The sequence below is a fragment of the Callospermophilus lateralis genome, chromosome 1 (assembly GCF_048772815.1).
Source record: "Callospermophilus lateralis isolate mCalLat2 chromosome 1, mCalLat2.hap1, whole genome shotgun sequence".
Classification (NCBI taxonomy): domain Eukaryota; kingdom Metazoa; phylum Chordata; class Mammalia; order Rodentia; family Sciuridae; genus Callospermophilus; species Callospermophilus lateralis.
The window spans coordinates 105,545,708-105,559,874 of NC_135305.1; the positions used below are offsets into that span (position 1 = coordinate 105,545,708).

General features: G+C 38.8%; 1 protein-coding gene and 1 pseudogene across 8 annotated transcripts in view; both read right to left on the minus strand.

Annotated features, from left to right (window-relative positions):
• The window catches only part of Cobl (cordon-bleu WH2 repeat protein), a 288,719-nt gene that overhangs the window by 111,498 nt on the left and 163,054 nt on the right, over positions 1-14,167 (minus strand). The gene's annotated exons all lie outside the window — the stretch shown is intronic.
• Positions 1,101-2,906, minus strand: LOC143411965 (dimethyladenosine transferase 1, mitochondrial pseudogene; annotated as a pseudogene).

Below are 14,167 nucleotides of genomic sequence, written 5' to 3' on the forward strand. Positions count from 1 at the left end.
TTCTTTTTTTTTCATCTAGCATGTAGCAAAAAAAAAATTAGCAAAAAAAATAATAATAAATAAAAGAAAAGAAAAGAAAGAAAGAAAAAAGAAAAGTCTAAACCTGCAAAATTTCTGTCAAACACCATGTCCACCAGTCCTTGAACCCAAGTTTATCCTGATTTTTAGCCTTTGTAGTGGGGTTCCTCTGCTTGGAATTGGCTCTCCTGGGGGGTGTCACATGGCCACTTATTCCAAGCACTTAGTTCTTGGCACAGAAAGGAAATCTCTAATAAAATCTGCCACACTGTTATATCACTGTTAATAATACCTTCAATTGAGTTTCCTTTTATCATGGTAGTATTTACTATTACATGTCTCTGCTTCTTTACTTTCTATTTTCTATACCTCAACACCACCTCCATTTGAATAATCTTAGCTCTCCTCTTTGGCACATAACAGGCACTCAAAATATTTGGCTGAATGAATTAATGATAAATATTCACTGCAATTGCTATCACCACAATACTCAACATGCAATTCAGATATTTTTTGGTTTCAGCTTATGTCAATTTTGATATGTTCTATTGTTCAATAAGTTTGTTCATTTCATGTAATAAATTTGTTTTTATTTTGTTCTACTTTTTTATCTCAAGGTGGAATCACACACTTTTAACCTTTCTTCTGTTCTAATATAGCATTTAAAATTATAAATTTCCCTCTCAGCACTGCTGTAGATGCATTCTACAAATTTTAACATGCTATATCTTCATTTCCATTCAGTTTTAAATAGTTTGTAATTTGCTTTGTAATTTCTTCTTTAGCTTGGGTTATTTAGAAGTGTTTTTAGCTATTAAATGTTTGGGGTTTTCCTAGACATGTTACTACTGTGGATATCTAATTTAATACTTCATATATTTAAATCCTTTAAATGTACTGAGCTTTGTTCATGAACATAGCATATTTGTACCAAAAAAGAAGGTACATTTTGTACTTGTTACGTATATTGGTCTATGAATTTCATTCAAACTGGAAGTTGCTAGCATCATTCAGATCCTCTATCTCTTCACTGATTATTATTATTATTATTTTGTTTAATAATAATAAACTGTTCTGAAACACTATTCTATTTGAGTTTGCCATTTTCCAGTGTGACAGTTAGTTTTTCTATTTCTCCCTCTATCAATTCCTTTGCTTTTTGTACTAGCTGTAAGTTTCTTTGCCATTTCCTTTTGAAAAGTCAAAGTCATCTGAGTTCTACAATAATAAAAGACCATCTTTGCAAGAAATATTTTCAAGCCACTTGAGCATTAGTGGGCATTCACACAATTAAACTTAGATTTCCAAAAATGTGTACACTTGGAAGATCACCCCCCCACACACTGTCTTTTACTACTCTGAAAACATCTTTTCTGTCTTAAATGTCAACATATTTCTGTGGACATATCTCAGTTTTCTGGGTGCTGCATCGAAAAGCATCTGCAGTCCAGGAACAAGTAGAGTGTCCTTTTCTTTTTTTTAATTTATTTTTTATTGGTTGTTCAAAACATTACAAAGCTCTTGACATATCATATTTCATACATTAGATTCAAGTGGGTTATGAACTCCCATTTTTACCCCAAATACAGATTGCAGAATCACATCGGTTACACATCCACATTTTTACATAATGCCATATTAGTAATTGTTGTATTCTGCTACCTTTCCTATCCTCTACTATCCCCCCTCCCCTCCCCTCCCCTCCCATCTTCTCTCTCTACCCCATCTACTGTAATTCATTTCTCTCTTTATTTTTTTTACCCATTCCTCTCACAGCCTCTTATATGTAATTTTGTATAACAATGAGGGTCTCCTTCCATTTCCACGCAATTTCCCTTTTCTCTCCCTTTCCCTCCCACCTCATGTCTCTGTTTAATGTTAATCTTTTCCTCCTGCTCTTCCTCCCTGCTCTGTTCTTAGTTGCTCTCATTATATCAAAGAAGACATTTGGCATTTGTTCTTTAGGGATTGGCTAGCTTCACTTAGCATAATCTGCTCTAATGCCATCCATTTCCCTGCAAATTCCATGATTTTGTAATTTTTTAGTGCTGCGTAATACTCCATTGTGTATAAATGCCACATTTTTTTATCCATTCATCTACTGAAGGGCATCTGGGTTGGTTCCACAGTCTAGCTATTGTGAATTGTGCTGCTATGAACATCGATGTGGCAGTATCCCTGTAGTGCACTCTTTTAAGGTCTTCAGGGAATAGACCGAGAAGGGCAATAGCTGGGTCAAATGGTGGTTCCATTCCCAACTTTCCCAGGAATCTCCACACTGCTTTCCAAATTGGCCTCACCAATTTGCAGTCCCACCAGCAATGTACAAGAGTACCCTTTTCCCCACATCCTCACGAGCACTTGTTGTTGTTTGACTTCAGAATGGCTGCCAATCTTACTGGAGTGAGATGGTATCTTAGGGTGGTTTTGATTTGTATTTCTCTGACTGCTAGAGATGGTGAGCATTTTTTCATGTACTTGTTGATTGATTGTATGTCCTCCTCTGAGAAGTGTCTGTTCAGGTCCTTGGCCCATTTGTTGATTGGGTTATTTGTTATCTTATTGTTTAATTTTTTGAGTTCTTTGTATACTCTGGATTTCAGGGCTCTAGAGTGTCCTTTTCAATGAAGCTTGGCAACATTGGCATGGAAAATGAATCCTTCAATTCTCCCTGGCCAAGGGCCCACTTCATAAACATAAGCATTTGTCAAACTGCCAGTTTTTCTTACAATTTTATCTGTCAACCTCAAATCCAGGAGAAGCGTCTAGGAAAACCACTTCTCTGCTTACAGTCTGAACAACTTAATAATTTCTTGAATGGAGAAGTGCTGAGTTTCTGGAGAGAGCAATGAGTCAGCCCCTGGAAATACCACCTGCACCTTTTCCATTCTGAAATCTGATAACACTCTTTCTTAAAGTATATTTTATATGCTATCCATATAGCCATGTCAGTCTTCCTACATGTATGGTTTATCTAGTTTCTTTTTCTACCCATTCATTTTTAACTAATCTCCATGTCTTTTATTTAAAACAGGTTTCTAATAACATTTTATGCATTCTGACAATCTCTTTTTTTTAGGTGGAGTATTTAGATTGCTAACAAGAAATATACTTATTAGTATGGGTGTATTTAGGTACTATTTTATTGTTTTCTGCTTGTTTTATTTATTTATTTTGTTCCTTTGCTCCCATTTTGCCTTTGTATTTTAAAAAAAATTATTCACTTTTTTTTTTAAGTTGTGACTCTTCTCATTATTTTATCTAATGACTGCTCTGAAGATTGTTCAACTTCTACAGTCCACTAAGATTAATTACAACACTCCATATCAAGACATGGACACATGGCTATCACGCAGGTCTCTCCATGCTCTGTGCAATAATTGTCATATATATTACGTTTACATATGTTTTAAATCCCAAAGGAAATATTGTAATCTTTTTTAAGCAAACATTTATAGAAGAAATGAAGAGGAGAACTAATCTTTTATGTTTACCCAGAATATGATTTACCTTTAGAATGCTCTCCATTTCTTTCCGAGAGTCCAATTATCCACCTACTATACTGTGCTTTCCACCTGAAAGTTCCCTGTTTATATTTCTTTTGTGGAGATCTGATAGCGATGGATTATTTTTCTTTTATCTGAAAATGTCTTTATTTTGCCTTCACCATGAAGGACATTTTTGCTGGATATAGATTTCTGAATCTATGGTTGTTGGGATACTTTAGCACCTGAAAGTTTTTCACTGCCTTCTGCCTTCAGTTGTTTCCGATGGAAACAGTTTTTTAAATGTTCGTACTCTGTATAATTTATAACTTTCTCTGGTTGTTTATAAGATTTTTTCATTACGTATGCTTTTAAGCAATTTCACTGTAATGTATCTTGGTGGCATAGTTTTCCTTTATTCGTTTTTGTTTGGATTTATTAAACTTTTGAACATATAAATTGTTTCACAAAATCTTTGAAAATTTTTGCCTTTGTTTCTTCAAGTATTTTTTTCTTGTCTTCTTCTGGGACTCTACTGACAACTACCAAGCCTTTAGGTAATGCTCCATAGGTCTTTGGGGTTTAATAGTTGTTTTTTTTTTTTTTTTATCTCTTCTCATAATTGAAGATTTTAATTTTGATCTATTTTCAACTTCACTGCCTACATACTATTATTAAATTTACCCATGAAATTTTTATATAAAATATTATGCTTTTCCATTTTAGAATCTTTTTTGTAGTTCTTATTAATTCTGAGATTTTTCTCTTTTTTCCTTTATTATAAAATAATTTTCTACTCTGTCATTAACCATAGTTACAAGCTATAGTAAGGTCATCCAAAGGTTAATTTTTGGTGACTGTCATTTTCCTTGGAAATGGTTCACATTTTGATGCTTCTTTGTGTTTTGCCTTGTATCCTAGACACTGTGAATATTATCCTTAGGAGATGCTAGTTTCTCTTATATTCTGAAAAGTAAAGAATATTTCCTTTTCTTTTCTTCTCTTTTTTTTGACAGTAGCCTTGCCGTAAATGTGAGCTGGTAATTCTTTTTTTGTTCGCAGGCAGTTAGCTGGTTGGTTTCACACTTAAAATACTACTTCTTGGTTGGCTAAACAGTTTAACTCTCCTGTCCTTAGCTTGACTGCTTAAAGCCTGTCCCTTTCATGTAAGATTCAAGGATTAGCCACTAATCTGGGCAGAATTTAGCTAAAGAATTTATGAACCTGACTCTCTTCTTTTTAGTATTTTCTCCCTTTCCACAGGCTGATGGTTCTCCTGAATTCTGTCTCTGAATTTTCAAGCCAGAAGAATTGGGACCATGAATTATTTTCTTGAGTCTACATATAATTCAGTGAGTACTGTATTAACTTTCTAATGATGCATAACAAATTAGCATAAACTCAGTAGTTTAAATGCACGTGCACATATGTGTGCGTGTGCACACATACACCCATTATCTCATAATTTTCTGGGTCAGGAATCCAGGCACAGCTGATCTAAGGCCTCTGCTAAAGGTCTCACAGGGCTATAGTCATGTATGAGTTGGGATGCACTCCTATCTGGAAGTTCGACTGGGAAAGCTCATTGAGATTGTTGGAAGAATTCCTTTCCTTGCAGCTGTAGGACAAGGGTCCTGGCATTTTACCAACTATGGACTGAAGGCTTCCTCAGGTCCTAGAGGCCACCTGAATTTTCCTCACACATGGCCCTTTTCAAAGTTAATAATATGACAGCTTGATTCTCTGAGGTCAGCAGAAGGAGTCTCCCTCCAGTCTGTTAAGGTAGAACCTATAAAATAAACTGTCACCAAGTGGGGCTAGGGTTGTAGTTCAGTGGTAGAGTGCTTGCCTCGCACATGTGAGGCCCTGAATTCAATCCTCAGCACCACATAAAAAATAAAATAAGTAAAAATACTGTGTCCATCTACAACTAAAAAAAATATTTTAAAAAATGTCATCAAGGGCAAGAGATTCAAACACCTTTTCTATATTCTATAGATAGAAACAAGCTGAAAATCACAGTGCACTCAAGATGAGAATATGAACTATTGGGGGTCATGTTAGGGGATGCTGGCAACAGAGACTAAAAGTTCTAAGAGCCCCTATAATCTGGGGCTCTTCGAGGGTAAGTAACTTCCTCAGGATTATACAGGTTAGTGTTAGTGGAGACTGGGATTCAAATCAAGGCAAAGCCTATGTCCTCCCAGTATCCTGTCCACATCCAACAAGCAAGGCTATGCTCAATACTGTTGGGGCAGTCTGGATTCAGCCAGAGGTGAGTCAATAAAAGAAGCACAGCATCTGCAAATCAGTGCTGCCCAATCTTTCTGGAGCCATGTGAGATGTCAGAATGAAGTCTGCAGCTTACAATACCCAAATGTGAAAGTAGTTTCCTAAGTCTCAGAGTCACCTGAACACATCTTATTTCCTAAAATATAATTAAAATCACCAGAGGTCACATTGCCCAGGAAAGTTCTACAAATGTCAAAGCATACTTCAGAGAAATAAGTGTTAAAACACACCTTCCGAAGTTAGAGGGACATTATCCGGCCAGCACAGGTTGTATGAGGATGAGAATAACATTGAAACAGTGTGACTCTATAACACAAGGCCCAGCTTTCCATTCCCTCCAAGCCATGAAAATGTCAATGTGCAGGAAAGCAGCCAGCTCACTTCTCATTTTATCAAAGAAGTCCTCCCTAAAATGCCATACTCTAGTGACAACTAAAAATAGATAAGAATCTAATCTCCTTCAAACCAACACTTGCTTCTTTAACCACAAGTATCAGAGCGGAAATGATCCATAAACAAAAGGTAGATGCTAAGCAACTAAAATAGCTGCCATTTCCTTCCACAGCACACTCTCAGGATCAGCCGCCCTGTTTTTCTACCAAGGAACTTCCCTCGTGGCCTGTTTTCACAGGCTCTACACTGGGAGGCAAGACGCCACAGGTTCTCACGAATGTTTGTATTGGAAAAGAGCTCAATTTCCTCCCATGCCCCTGGACACAATGCCGTCCTCACCTTCACCATCTCCCAAACAACAGAGACACTCCTCTGCACCTCCTCTTCCCCAGCATTTTAAAATGATTGTTCTATACTGTCACAAATGTTGTGTTTATGTTTCCACAGCTTAGAATACAAACAAAACCTCTATTTGGCTGTTTATTCCAAAAGAAATCGGTACAAATTCAAATACATAGTTTTGAGCTAGTTTGGTTTATTTACTAAAAAGGCAGATATACTTTATATTTGGAACATTTATAGTTTACATGACACAAATATTATTTGTAGAATGGAGACCCAAACACTATTTGACTAGACCCAAAAGAATCCTATTTGCTTTATTCTTCATCCCCTCAAGACTTGTGAAGTCTCATAAACTATATGAGCATATAAACTGAGTTTTGGACATTAGATGGAGCCAATAAAGAAAGAAGGCAGAGAATGGACAGATATCCACATTTAAGTTATATTTGGTAGGTATATTTATTTACAACATATTTGACTTTGGTACTTCATATCTTTTAATATGAGTTTAATATGAGTCTCAGACTTGTTGAGTTTACGTATCTTTGGAACTAGAAAGCCAGATGAAATTACTTCATTTATTTAATAGTTCCATCAAGAGAACAGTGTTCATAGAAAAAGATCCTAATATCCCTTACAATATCTTGCCAGTTTTTTTTATTATTAGTTGTTCAAAACATTACATAGCTCTTGACATCTCATATTTCATACATTTGATTCAAGTGGGTTATGCACTCCCATTTTTCCCCCATACAGATTGCAGAATCACATCGGTTACACATCCACGTTTTTACATACTAGTGTCTGTTGTATTCTGCTGCCTTTCCTATCCTCTACTATCCCCCCTCCCCTTCCCTCCCCTCCCATCTTCTCTCTCTACCCCATCTACTATACTTCATTTCTCTCCCTTGTTTTTTATTCCCCTTTTCCCTTCAGCTCCTCTTATAAGTAATTTTGTATAACGATGAGGATCTCCTTCCATTTCCATGCAATATCTCTTCTCTCTCCCTTTCCCTCCCACCTCTCATCCCTGTTTAATGTTAATCTTCTTCTCATGATCTTCCTCCCTGCTCTGTTCTTAGTTGCTCTCCTTATATCAAAGATGACATTTGGCATTTGTTTTTTAGGGATTTCTTGCCAGTTGTTTAACAAAATACCATGTATGAAGGTGATCCAATTTTATCCCATTTCTGCCAGATGTTCTAACTATATTTTTTTTACCTTCAGAACAAACAGAATGGACTATTGAGAAAGAGCTCCATGCACTGACAGCAGTAAAAAACCAGCCTATTAAAAAATTTATTGAGCCAAGGACATTGGCACATGCCTGTAATCCCAACAAAACAGAAGGCTGAGGCAGGAGGATTGCAAGTTCAATGCCAGCCTCAGTAACTTAGTAAGGTCCTAGGCAAGATAGCAATACCCTGTCTAATAACAAAACATACAAAAGGGTGGGGATGTTGCTCAAAAGTAAAGTGTCCCTGGGTCCAATCCCTAATATCCGCCATTCCCACAATCTAGCGAGCTGTTAATATTGAAGCAAGAAGAAATTCTTCCATCAGGATTTGTATAACTGTATTTAATATGTGAGTTTTGACCCTTGCACAGAAAACACATGTCTTTCCTGTCAGTGATGGATAAACAAGTAAGCTCCTCTGCTTCAAACATTCTTTGTGTCAGAATCCCCATGTTAAAAAGGTGAAGTTGGAAGTCATTTACTGAGATGGTGTGCTGTGTGTCATGCTGTCACCTCACTTACATCAGCCCTGGCAGAGGCTGCAGGACCAGACTCACCCTATAAGATCCCCACTCAACAACTGACATTCACAGGACTCTCTTTAAACTGATCAGCATCAATGCAGATGGCTCCATGCAGGAAAGATGTCAGATGAGCCTATAATGTGTCCCTTACTAGGTGTGGTAGCAGCACAATGACCCCAATTCATCTTTTTAAATTCAGTGCCCTCATTGTGTAAAATGAAGACAGCAACTGCACTGACATCATAAGTGTAAACATTAGGTTACATGAGATGATGTACATAAAGATCTTCACATAGTATCTGAGAACACCACAAGGACTGAACTGTTGTTCAGTCACTGTAATTGCAATTATTTTTGCCATGAAACCTTCACCCTGGGACCAGCTGGATGAGGGGGACTTTACATCCAGCAGCCATGGAAAAGTCCTGCTAGTGAACATACTTCTATCTGACAACAGCCTTTCAGGGGTGTTTTGTTTTGACCTTTTCTTTCTAATTAACATATAATAATTGTACATATTTGTGGGGTATAGCTTGGTAGTTATTACATGTATACAAATATAATGATCTAATCAGGGTAATTAGCATTTCTATCTCCTTATAATTTATTTCTGTTTGGAGCCTTTAAGCTCCTATTTTCTAGTTCTTCACAGAACATATAATAGGTTGTTGTGAATTATAGTCACCCCACAGTGCTATAGAACACTAGAATTTATTAATCCCACATAAATGTATTTTGGTACCCATTACCTTTCATTGATTTAGTTTCTCCAATTGATTTAGCAATTAAAACACTACCAGCCAGGATGGATACTCCTTCTTTCTAGGACTTTATCCATGATGTTTATGTCACCTACTGGGAAAGACTTTGAAAGGACATCTTCACCCAGAATAGTCTCTGACCCCTGATCATATAGCAGATAGCCCTTCCAATATGGATGTTTCCTGGGGATGGGGATAAGAGTGAGATCCTAAAAACTATTGGGAAATTCTCATGGGTCTGGCCACTGACATTCTTTGTTGCACATGCCACCATCTCCAAGGGCAAAGGCCATTCTTTGTGTTTTGTAGGCATAAACTGTCTGCTCTACCTAAATACCAAAACTTTTAAAGGATTAAGGTTTATTCTTCCTAGAATTTCTTTTGATCAAGAAAACTGCTTTGCATATAAACAAAAACTCAATTTCCTCTTACTTATGGACTGAATTGTGTCCTCCCAAAATTTATACACTGAACTCCAACACCCAACACTCTGTTTGAAGATAGGGCTTTTAAAGAAGTAATTAAGTTAAGCTGAAATCATTACAATGGGCTCTAATTCAATATGACTGGTATCCTTATAAGAAGAGGAAGAGACACTAAGGATGGGCATGCACAGAAAAAAAGGCCACATGAGGACAGAGCAAGACCAGGAAAGAGACCTCAGAGAAACCAATCCTGCTTATACCTTGGATCTTAGACATCCAGCCTCCAGAACCATGAGAAAACAAATGTCTGTTTTAAAAACCACCCTAATAGTCTGAGAAAACTAATATACACTAATTTTACTTAGTTTGGTAATGGTAAGGGAGTCATCACATTTGGTAAAAATTCAGACTGTGATGTTTCTACAGAGTTTTTCCTTAAGCTAATGCTTCAGCTTTGCTCTTTAGATTGCTGTCATTACTTTGGGCAGGTCACTGGGCCCTTCTGTGCCTTATCACCCATCATATGAAGACAAAAACCCTATCTAGTATGGACATGGGGAGGATTAAAGGAGACCATCAGTCAACACTAAACATCACTTTCACATCGTATTTTGCCCACATATTAGTAGCTCCTCACTCCAGCTCTTCCTGTCAGAAAATCCTTTCCTATATGCGACCCAAACAAATTATTCTGAATCTGTCCTCTGAATTATACAATGAGGCCCATCCCCTGAAACCCTCAGGACAGGAACTTAAACATCTGAATGTAGCTACTAAATCCCAATGAATCTTTAGTTTCTTCAGCTAAAATACAGTGCACTCCATATCTGTGGGTTCTGTATCCACAAATTCTATGAATCACAGATCAAAAATATTCAGAAGAAAAAATGACTGTGCTCTAAACATGCACAGATTTTTTTCCTTGTCATTATTCCCGCAACAATACAGTATAATAACTATTTACATAGAATTCACCTTGTGTTATGGCTTAGATATGAGGTGACCTCCAAAAGCTCATATGTGAGACAATGCAAAAAAGTTTAGAGGTGAAATAATTGGGTTATGAGAGCCTTAACCTTATTGGTGCATTAATCTACTTGAATCGATTAACTGGGTGGTAAATGTAGGCAGGAAGGGTGTGGCTAGAGATGGATCCCTGGAGTATATATTTTGTCCCTAACAAGCAGCGTTCTCTCTGCTTCTTTGTTGCCATGTTCTGAGATGCTTTCCTTCCCCAGTCTTCCACTGTGATGTTCTGACCCACTAAGGGCCCAGAGCTATGAAGTTGGCCATCTATGGGCTGAGACCTCTGAAACTATGAGCCAAAAAAATAACACCTCTGACTGTTCTTGTGAGACTTTTGGTCACTGCAATGAAAAAAATGATTAAAACACATGTATGAATTAGGTATTATAGAGGTAACCTACAGATGATGTAAAGTATAATACAGGATATGCAAAGGTTATACGCAAATACCACACTATTGCCATTTATATAAGAGACTTGAAGCATCTGTAGACGTTGGTATCCATAAAGGGGCCCTGAAGCCAATGCCCCGTGGAGACCAAAGGATATCTGTATTCTAATTTCTGTTATTTTTAAAAATAAATGATAATTTTCAGACTTCAATTCCTAGAATATTCTCCTCTTGCCTGCTTTTAGTTATTTTCCTCTTAAAAATAGTTTTCAGAAACCCACTTCCCCAATGCATAGATATAAGCTGCCTTCATAGATTGTGACTATTTACATCTGAATCTGATAATCAGTCACATTCTTATTAGGAGCAGCTAAGGCTCCTATACCTCTTTTGTAGCCTCAAGTAGCTGCCAACACTACCAAATACCTGAGCTATTTTAAGTTTTGATGTAGTCAGTTAGCTGGGAACCTCCATACTTGCACTTGCCACCTAAAGGACCCCAGGGTCAGCCTTGAATTGGGGAACCTGGGTGGGATCTAGAGATGGGCTGACTCTCAAGCAGAGTCCAAAGCCTGGGAAGGAATATAGGAGTGGCTGATCTGGAAGCCATGAGAGACCCTGGCTCAGCCTGCACAAGCATAGCTATGAAAGCTGTCTCACTTTCACAGTGAGATTGGCCCTGCTTATAGAACCCTCTGCCCTTCCCCTGCCTCATCTATTTCCCTCCACCCACCTACAGTTATATCAGCATGTCATGCCAAGTCACAGACTGGAATAAGGTGCACCCTTCATGATGTTTTCTTGACACCTCCCTCCAAAGGGGTGATTCGTTCATCATAACCTCAATGGCACCTGAGTATTCTTAGCTGTTTTATCTTTGAAGTAATTTATCTGCTCATAAAATGCATACTGAGGGTCCACTGTGTGCAAGGTGTTATGCTTGAGGCTGGGACATAGAAGGAACAAACTATGGCCCCAGTTTGGGAAGTTAGTGAGCCATGTGAATGGCAAAGACAGGCTGTGTGCTCAAGGACATGGGGCCAGGGGATGGACTGCAGATCTGACAGAACATTGTCACTGGTGGCCCCACTACATGTTGGTATGCCAGAAACCTCTGCTAAGGAGAACTCTGAGATGAGCTAACAATATGAGTCATCAGTACAAAGACAATGAAGTAGAAAATCACAAATAAAAAACACATTCAGCATCACAATTCCTTGAAATAGCCCATCATGCCAATGGGGAGAGATAGCAGCCATTGAAAGAAATTATGCTCAAGTTCCTGGGCTTGTTATGCTGCCATCTACAACCAGAAAGCAGAGGATGGCAATTGCCTCAGGAAATAATTCTGTTATTATCTTGAAGGAAACCAAAATACCAGGGAACAAATCAAGAAGACTCTGCCCTCTGCTGAAAGAAAGACAGTGGGGGAAAGTGCATTTTCTTTGGGCACAGAGTCACTTGCTGAATCTTGCTTTAGACAAAAAAGCAGGGGGTGGGGCGGGGGACATTGTTGTGGGAGAGAGCACTTGGCCTCCCGTTTGTTCAGAATCAGACTTTCAAATTTTCCAAAGACAGAAACTTTCACAATAGGCGCCCCAAATCACAGAAACAAACACAGAGAAGTCAAAAGGTCTGCAGGGGGGCAAGATGCCATGAGGGAGACCTCCCTTCCTGCCTGAAGGCTGAGTTTTGTGGAACTTGGGGAGGTGCTTTTTCAGTGGAAGCTGCCAGAGTAAAAAGCCTGATCTGACCCCCTCAACTCTTGTGGGGCGACAATGTGTTGCTGAGTTACCATCCTCTGGCAAAGCACCAAAGGCTAACACTACACGTGCATTGTTTCTGACCTTCAGGGGATACAGCCACTAGAAAATGAAAAGGAAACATTGCTCCCACCCCAGATGTTTCAGAACATAAAACTGAGTTATTCAAGTAAGCTTGGGGGAAGTGGAAACACTTGTGCCACATCTGAAAGGGTATCTTGACAGCTAGTGTGTGTATAATTTGAGGTAGATTCACCTTCTAAGGCAGGTCCCTGGGTATACAGAGAGCCCCATTTTGATACAGATACTTTCTTCTTCCTAAGACTTTTACATCTGTATACAAAGTCTGAGCAGGAATGTGTCCCATGCCCTAAAGCCAGATTCATTCAGCTGCTCTGCTTTTGCAGGTGGAGGAGGGAGTGTCCAGGCTCCCAGGCTAAGACAGCAGACACCCTGAGGGGCCCAGCAGCTCAGAGGCCCTTGGCTGCAAGTCTCAGACTGGAGCTTGCCTGGTCTGGGACTCAGTTTCCTTGACTCAATGGAAGAAGGGACATAATAATTAAGAAACTTTCCAGGTTATGTCAAATGATTTCTGTGGAAGCATTTTATAAATGGCATAAAAGGTGGGACTCAAACTCAATGAGTATATGCTATTTTAAAGAAATAATGTTAAGAGGCACTGGAAGGCAAAACTGAATGGAAGGACTCGAACATCCAGAAAGGAAAGGAAAAAGGCTAAGGTGGCAGGAAAGCAGCAAAAGGAAAGAGAGGAGGACTTACCAGGGCTTCCTATTAAGTACCCTCCCACTTCATTTTCAAATGGCGTGCAGCTGTTATCATGCCCACTCCACAGATGAGAAAGTAGAAGCCCCAGTTAATTGTACAGCAAGTGGAAGTGTCTGGCCTTCAGCCCATTCAGGCTCTTCTTCCCACCTCCCCTCAGCTGTCAGGACCCTACCTCCAGCCTTGTGCAGGCTCAAGGAAAAGGGGCTGTGTGTGACCCTTCCCGTGCCACTTGCCTCCCTCAGGAGAGATGGAACAGTGAGTGAGTCACGAGCATCTTTGAAGGGCTGGTCATTCCCTGGGGCCTGTCCCAGGGCAGCAGCCAAGGTCTGCCCAGCATGCAAATGTGACTCTGCTGTGTGCTTTTCCCTCCTACCTGTTTCCATATAAGCTGCCCTTACACCTCCTCACATTTAGGCCAATAACATCATTCTCCATTTTTGCCAAGGAACTTTCTGGGGCTTACTGACAGCTCTTTTCTGTAGTGAGAATCCAATATTCCAAGCATTGGCCAAATCCAATACCATATTATTTGAATACTTAGTTTCTTAAGCAAAGGGATTTCTTAGCTTTTTGCATGTAAATTCCCAACATTAGTATTTTTTACTTAGAGATTGCCTTAATTTGTCAGGCCACAATAACAAAATACCATATAGGCTTGGAGGTTTACAAACAGCAGAAATGTATGGAAGCCCAAGATCAAAGCACCCACAAACTTCATGTC